Source organism: Dipodomys spectabilis, unplaced genomic scaffold, assembly GCF_019054845.1.
Source record: "Dipodomys spectabilis isolate Male_0828 unplaced genomic scaffold, ASM1905484v1 ptg000358l, whole genome shotgun sequence".
Classification (NCBI taxonomy): Eukaryota; Metazoa; Chordata; class Mammalia; order Rodentia; family Heteromyidae; genus Dipodomys; species Dipodomys spectabilis.
The window spans coordinates 320,393-329,196 of NW_024871035.1; positions in this window are offsets into that span (position 1 = coordinate 320,393).

The window sequence follows — 8,804 nt, forward strand, 5'->3', positions numbered from 1 at the left end:
AGTTTTCTGCTAGGATCCTGTGCAACAAATTTCCTAGACCTTCTAGGTGCTCCTCTAACCTATTATCCTCATTAGGCTTTCTGATGGTGTCTTCCAAATGTTGAATAGATCTATCATATTTCTTGGATTTGTCTTTGATAGATGTATGTTCTTCCTCTATAATATATAGGCTGTCTTCAATCCCCGAGTTTCAGTCTTCTGCATGGTCTAACCTACTGTCAAAAAATCTTATCACTCACAAAGCCCTGGTCCTGAAAAATCGCCTCCAAACAATTGTGACTACATCATGCTCTGCTGGAAACCCCACCTCCACCCTAACACAATTCCCAAAGGCCTGCCATTCTCCATTAGAAAACCCGTCCCTTACTAGCCTATGTCTTCCTAGTACCACCCTGCCCTCTCAAAGTCAGACCCTGAAAAGCCACTCCCTCATAGCTCCACATTCCTGCTCCAGAATCCCCACCTTCGGTCATCCTCTTGCCTACATTCCCTGCCCTGCCTTATGACAAACCTCACCCTACATATCCCACAAGGGCTCACAGTGTTCCACCAGATCCCCTCCTCTAAGTAACCTCCTCCATTGTAGCCTTGTTCTTCCTTCTCAAAGCCTTGCCCCAAACAGCCTCATCCCCAGTGATCCCACCTTCTTCCAATGAAAACCTGTGCACCTGCCAGCTTCCATCCTAAATCCCACCTACTCCACAAAAGATCCCTTCCCTAACAAGTCTAGTCCTTCCTGTTCCCTCCCTGATGTCTCAAAGCTCTACACACACTGGCCTTTGCCCTCAAAACCCTGTACTGTTCCCCCATACAGGCTGTGCCAATACCACCTCCTCCCTTAAACCAGACAGAGCTCCACCAGAAAACACATACCACCACATCCAAGAATGTCTCATATAGTAACTTTTATTACAAAGGGATTTTGAACATAAAAACTGGGGAAATAAAAGTTCCGGCCTCCAGCTGGGCTCAGTCACAGAGAAGGATTTGTGCCTGGTTTTGACTTTTCAGCTAGTCCTGACAATGTAAAGTGCTCTTGTCTAAAACTGAATAAAAATCAGAACAGTTTAATTTCAGGTGACTCCCCAACCCCAGCTTTCCTCCAACAGAAGAGATTCAAAAGACCAATTTTTGAAATGCCTTCCTAAATAAGCAAGCCCTGGGAAAATGAAGCTCAACAAAGTTACTTAGATTAAAATAAATACTATCTTAAATTTTTCTTTCAAAACTTCAAAATGTACATATGATTGATTTTGATTTTTGCATGCTTAAAAATCTGAGTGTGTTTGTACGTGTTTGTGAACATGTTCATGATAAAAATGGTCAGCATGCTGTAAAAATGGGCTGAGTTTAAGTTTAAAGTTCAAAAGGTTATGAGATTTGATCCTTACTAAAAATTTTTAAAGCATTTTCACATTTTTTTTAAATTTTATTTTATTTTATTTGAGAACATATTGTACAGAGGGGTTACAATTACATGGGCAGGATAATGCATACATTTCTTACCAAGCATTGCAGCCTCCTCCTTTGTTTACCCTTCACCTCCCTTCCCAGCCTCCCCCCTCCCTCCCACCCAATCATACCCCCCTACCCCCACCCCCACCGACATTGTAAAGCTGGTTTTGACATGACATTTTGTACTTCTCATTGTTGCAACAGGTCCACCTGAATCCTTAAACGACTTGTTTGTCCCCATCTCCTCCACATGTTATACTGACATCAAATATAGTGAAAGCGGGGGTTACACTGTGGAGGAGGGACATACAAAGCAACAAAGAAATAATCTTATAAATGCGTTAGAAACACATGCATGAAAGAAACAAAAACATTAAAATACATATTTGAGGTTTCGTTTTCCTAACATCACATTATCTGACTTTTTCCGCTTGACTCATACCTATACTAGATATTGCAAATAAGGGAAACCATGGGACCTATGTTTCTTTGGGCCTGGCTTACTTCACTTAATATAATTTTTTCCAAGCCTTTCCATTTCCTAACAAATGGGGAAATGTCATTCTTTCTGATGGAGGCATAGAATTCCATTGTGTATATATACCACATCTTCTTGATCCATTCATCTACTGAGGGGCATCTGGGTTGGTTCCATGCCTTAGCTATGGTAAATAATGCTGCAATAAACATAGTTGTGCTGGTAGCTTTAGTGTGGCCTTGTTTGTGATCATTTGGGTAAATGCCCAAAAGTGGGATTGCTGGGTCATTGGGGAGCTCTATGTGGAGTCTTTTGAGGAATCTCCATACTGCTTTCCAAAGTGGTTGAACAAGTTTACATTCCCACCAACAATGAAGTAAGGTTCCTTTCTGTCCACATCCCCTCCAGCATCTGTTGTTGATAGAGTTCTTGATTTTTGCCGTTCTAACTGGAGTGAGGTGATATCTCAATGTTGTTTTGATTTGCATTTCTTTTATGGCTAGGGATGTTGAACATTTCTTCACGTGTCTATTGGCCATCCTTCTTTCTTCTTCAGAGAAGCTTCTCTTTAAGTCTTTCGCCCACTTACTTATTGGGCAGTTGTTTTTTTGAGGATTTGTTGTTGGGTGGTTTAATTTTTTGAGTTCCAAGTATATTTTAGATATGAGACCCTTGTCCGTTGTATGGCTAGTAAAGATCTTCTCCCAGTCCGTGGGCTTTCTATTGATCTTGCTAGCTATGTCATTTGCCCTGCAGAAGCTCTGCAACCTTATACAATCCCATTTGTCCAGCCTTTCTTTGATTTGTTGTGTTTCCGGGTCTCTATTCAGAAAATTTCGGCCTGAGCCAAGGAGACCCAGGGTTTCTCCTATTCCATCCTGTAATGTTTTCAGAGTGTCTGCTTTGAGTTCAAGGTCTTTGATCCACTTGGAGTTGATTCTGGTGCAGGGTGATATATAAGGATCTAGCTTAAGTTTTCTACATGTAGTTAACCAGTTTTGCCAGCACCATTTACTGAAGAGGCTGTCTGTCTTCCATTCTATTGTTTTAGCTCCCTTATCGAAGATTAGATGGCTATAGGTCTGTAGGTTCATTTCTGGGTTTTCAATTCTATTTCATTGGTCCTGAGGTCTGTTCTTATGCCAATACCAAGCTGTTTTGATTACTATGGCTTTATAGTAGAGTTTGAAATTTGGTATTGATATTCCTCCAGCAGTGTTCTTTCCATTCAGGAGCGTTTTTGCTATTCGGGGTCTTTTATTGTTCCATATGAATTTTTGGATTGCCTCTTCTATTTCCTTGAAGAATGAGGGTGGAATTTTGATAGGTATTGCGTTGAATTTGTAGATAGCCTTGGGAAGTATTGCCATTTTCACGATGTTAATCTTTCCAATCCAGGAGCATGGGAGGTTTTGCCATGTTTTAAGTTCTGTGTTGATTTCCTTTTTCAAGATTTTAAAGTTTTCATCATAGAGGTCCTTCACTTCTTTAGTTAAGTTAATTCCTAGGTATTTTATTTTTTGTGGGGCTATTACAAATGGAGTTGCTTTCCTAATTTCAGCCACACTTTTCTCATTGTTGGCATACAGAAAAGCCATTGATTTTTGGGGGTTAATTTTATAACCTGCTACTTTGCCAAAGTTTTGAATCAGCTTGAGTAATTTGGGAGTGGAGTCCATGGGATTCTTTAAATACAAGATCATGTCATCTGCAAAGAAGGAGAGTTTTATTTCTTCTTTCCCTATTTGGATCCCCTTTATGTCTGCATCTTGTCTTATTGCTGTAGCTAGGCATTCTAATACTAGATTGAAGAGAAGTGGAGAGAGTGGGCATCCTTGTCTTGTTCCTGAGTTAAGAGGAAATGGTTTTAGTTTTTCACCATTGAGTATAATGCTGGCTGTAGGTTTGTCATATACAGCCTTTATTGTATTGAGGAATGTTCCATGGATTCCTAATTTTTCCAAAACCTTCATCATAAAGGGGTGTTGGATCTTGTTGAATGCTTTTTCTGCGTCTATTGAGATAACCATGTGGTTCTTATTCTTGCTCCTGTTGATGTGATGAATAATATTAATTGATTTGCGTATATTGAACCAGCTTTGCATCCCTGAAATGAATCCTGTTTGATCGTGGTGTATGATTTTTTGGATGAATTGTTGAAGTCGGTTGGCCAAAATTTTGTTGAGAAGTTTTGCATCAATGTTCATCAAAGAAATGGGTCTATAGTTCTCTTTCTTTGATGAGTCCCTGCCTGGTTTTGGGATCAGGGTTATGATGGCTTCATAGAATGTGTTCGGTAGTGAGCTTTCTCTTTCAATTTCATTGAAGAGTTGGAGGAGAATTGGTGTGAGTTCTGCTTTGAAGGCCTTGTAAAATTCCGCTGTGAAACCATCTGGTCCTGGACTTTTCTTAGCTGGGAGGTCTCTTATTGCTGTTTCTATTTCAATGCTTGGTATGGGCCTGTTAAGATAGTTTGCCTCATCTTGGTTTAGTTTTGGCATGTCAATATTTGCTAGGAAGAGGTCCATTTCTGTCAAGTTCTCAAACTTATTAGCATAAAGTTTTGAGAAGTATTCCCTTATAATGTTCTGAATCTTGCTTGTTTCCGTGGTGATGTTTCCATTCTCATCTCTGAGTTTATTAATTTGGGTGTGTTCTCTTCTTTTTCTGATAAGATTTGCTAAGGGTCTGTCAATTTTGTTAAGTTTTTCGAAGAACCAACTCTTTGTTTTGTTGATTCTTTCTATAGTTTTTTTGGATTCTAATTCATTTAATTCTGATTTAATTTTGATTATTTCTTTCAGTCTACTGGATTGGGGTTTATCTTGCTGCTCTTTTTCAAGGAGGTTTAGATGTGTCATTAAATTGCTAGTTTCAGATTTCTCCAATTTGTTGATGTAGGAGCTCAGAGCTATAAACTTGCCTCTGAGTACTGCCTTTGCTGTGTCCCAGAGGAGCTGGTAATTTGTGTGTTCATTTTTGTTGAATAGTATGAACATTTGAATTTCCTTTCTAATCTCTTCCATGACCCACTCTTGATTCAGCAGTGTGTTGTTCAGTCTCCATGTGATACTGGACTTTCTTTGGTGGCTTTTGGTGTTGAGTTCTAATTTTATTCCCTTGTGGTCTGAGAGAATGCAAGGTATAACTTCAATGTTTCTGAATTTAGACAAGTTTGCTTTGTGGCCTAAAATGTGGTCTATTTTAGAAAACGTTCCATGTGCTGCTGAGAAAAACGTGTATTCTGATGCTGCTGGGTGAAATGTTCGGTAGATGTCTGTTAAGTCTAGTTGATCTATGCAGCTGTTTAGATCTGCGGTTTCTCTGTTGAGTTTTTGCCGAGTTGATCTATCTAGTGGGGAGAGTGGTGTGTTAAAATCCCCAACAATTAATGTCTTTGGATCTATATGGGATTTGAGGGAAAGTAGTGTTTCTTTGATAAATTTGGGTGCTCCATTGTTTGGCGAATAGATATTTAGAATTGTAATATCCTCCTGAAGGAGAGATCCTTTAATTAGTATGTAGCGACCTTCTTTATCTCTTTTCACAAATTTTAATTTGAAGTCTATTTTATCTGATATTAGGATTGCAACTCCCGCCTGTTTATGCGGTCTGTTTGCTTGGTAGATTTTGTTCCAGCCTTTAACATTGAAAATGTGTTTGTTTTTACGGGCAAGATGTGACTCCTGCAGGCAGCAGATAGAAGGGTCTTGTTTTTTAATCCAACTAGACAGTCTATGTCGCTTAATTGGAGAGTTCAGTCCGTTAACATTAAGAGATAGGACTGAGAGGTATTTGGGAGTTCCTGCCATGTTATCCACCTTCTTGGGGGCTGCGAAAACTGGGTTCTTCCTATGGTTCTTGGATTCTCAGTTTGGGTGCAGTTTCTTGGCCTTTATTGCGGTCTTGTTGGTTTTCTATGTGTAGGACATCTTTAAGAATCTTTTGTAGGGCTGGTTTGGTGGAGATGTATTGTTTCAATTTTTCTTTGCTATGGAAGGTTTTTATTTGGCCTTCAGTTATGAAGGAGAGTTTAGCTGGGTACAGTATTCTTGGTTGATAGTTGTTTGTTTTTAGGGCATGGCATACATCATTCCAGGCTCTTCTTGCTTTGATTGTCTCTGCTGAGAAATCTGAGGTGATTCTAATTGGTTTCCCTTTATAAGTGATTACCCTTTTCTCTCTGACAGCTTTAAGGATCTTTTCCTTGTTCTGAGTTGATCCTGTGTGGATTATAATGTGACAGTGGGATGTCCTATTCTGGTCTGGTCTATTTGGGGTTCTAAAGGCTTCTTGTATCTGGACAGGCCTATCTTTTTGCATGTTTGGGAAGTTCTCTGCTAGGATCCTGTTAAACAGATTTCCTAGACCATTAACTTCTGTTTCTAGGTGCTCCTCTACACCCATTATCCTTAGATTAGGCCTTTTGATGGTGTCTTCCAGGTGTTGGATAGATCTATCATATTTCTTGGACTTGTCTTGGATGGTTGTATGTTCTTTCTCTATAATATCTAGGCTGTCTTCAATCCCTGAGATTCGATCTTCTGCATGGTCTAACCTGCTGTCAAGACTCTCTACTTTGTTTTTTATCTCTTTTCCTTCTAGTTGGTCAGCTTTGATGGCTTCAAGTTCTTTGTTGAAGCTCTGTTTTAGGTCTTGTATGAATTTCTTTACTTCCTTAATTTGGTGTTCAGTGTTTGTCCTCAAATCACTTAGTTGATTGGTTATGGTTTCTTTGGGCTCCCATTCCTTCTGTTGGGTTCCATTCAGCATTCCCTTTGTGGTCTCCCTGACTTCCTTCAGCTCTTTGTTAATGGATTCCATGAATGCCTTTAGTGATCTTTGTGTGTTCTCTACCTGGTCTCTCAATTCCTGTATTACTCTTTGATTAGCTTCCTCCCGTTCGTGGGATTCCTGCAGATCTCTTTGAGTGTTCTCAGCCTGCTCACGCCATTCCTCCCTTTCTCTTTGAGTATTCTCAAGTTGTTCACGCAAATCCTGTATCAGTTTTTGAGTAGCTTCCTCACGCTTATGATATTCCTGTATAAACTTCTGGGATGCCTCCTCTCTCTCCCTATCACGCTCATACAGAGTCCTTTGTACGTTGTCAAACTTTTCATTTATCATGTTTGCCAGCAGTGTTTGTAGAGCTGTTTGGGAACTCTCCTCTGGATTATTCATTATCTGTTCTAACCCCTGATTATCAGGATTGGGAATTGAGATACCCGAATTTGCCATTTTTCTTGTGTTTTTCCGGCTTACTCTGCCCATTTGAGATGAAGATAGCACCAGTTTTGTGCTAGAACACTATCTTAAGGCAACCATCAACCAAAGTTTGCATTTGTACAGTCAATAGTCTACAGATACAATCTAGTTCAACAGATACATCTATTCGACATCAAACAACTATATGTTAAAGGACTTCGAACCGCAGAGAAGAATTTGGAAAACCAGAAATTATTAGGGTTAGGGAGAGATGTGGGTAAAAAATAGGAATAGATTGGTGTAGGGAGGCACAGGGAGAGTTTACTATGTCCTAATCACAATGCAGGAAATAGGTTGGGTAGGATGTAAGTAGAGAGAGAGAGAAAAAGAAGAAAGGGAAAGGGGAATGAAAAGAGACCAGAAAATAAAATAGAAACGTAAAAATTAATGTTATTTTAGAGATTAAAAGACCATCTATTTATAGAGGAATATGAATATGTTGAGAGAAAGGGAGGGACATAGAGGAGATGAGAAAAATTTTTAAAAAATGCTTAAAATATTATATAGGTATAAAGAGGTAGTACTGCTATTAATGAATTTAAGTCTCAGAGGTTTTGAATTGAGTAATAAGTTTGTGGATTAAGTGTGTACACAATGGGGGATAGGGTCTACTGGTTAACTACGGGTTTATCTGAGGATGTGCAGGACAAGAGTTAAGTCACATAAAGATGAACAAAGAGGAAAAGATGGAAAGGATAGGAAAGTGAGAAGAAAAGATCAGAAGTTCAGTAGAGCTAGAAAAAAAAACAAAAAGATAATTAAGAATGAAAGAAAAAGAGAAAGAAGACAAGAAAAGAAAAGAAAACACACATTCACGTATTCCTAAAATAAAAATTATAAGAGGAGAAAAAAAACAAAAGTTAATGGAAAACAATTATTTTTTCAGAAGAGGCAAAAATTAAAGATTAATAAAAGTTTTAGAAAAGCAAAAAAAATTTTATATATATATAAGGTAACAAAAAATGAAAAAAAACAAAACAAGAAAAAGAAAAAAAAGAAAAGAAGAAGAAGAAAAAAAAAGTTTTTCATTTTTTTTTGGGGGGGAGGGTTGGGAAGAGTCCTGTATCTCCCTTTTGTCTGTAATCAGAGTCTGGTTGGAGTCTCTGGTCAGCTTGAGGTCCTGTGGCTTGATTGGTTTCTTAAGTCAGTTTGTTGGAACAGGCAGAAAAATGCTCTGCTTTACCCAAGATTTTGAGATCCCCCTCCCAGGTTAGTTTACTGGGAGGGTGATCTGCTTTGAGAATCACAAAAGAGGGGGATGCAGTGATGAGGCTAGGTTCTGGGTAGAGTTGAGGCCTTTCAACGAACAGTAGCTTTTCCCTGGGGCTATTTTGTGGAAAAAAAAAACTCACAGCACCCAGCCTGGAGCCATTCTCAGGGTTTCTGTTTTTCAATTGATTGTGGTGGCTGCTAGAGGGCGGGGCAGCCTCTGGCTCTGGTTACCCGGTGAGGAGAGCCACTCCAATGGCTGGCGCCTGAGCTGGGTGACTTTTCCCTGGATGGAACTGAGTCTGTGAGGTCACTTCGCCGTTAAGTTCTTGTGACCTGCTAAATGACTAGTTTTATTCCAAGGCCTGAGCTGGAGCTAGCCGCTCCTCCGAGCTTT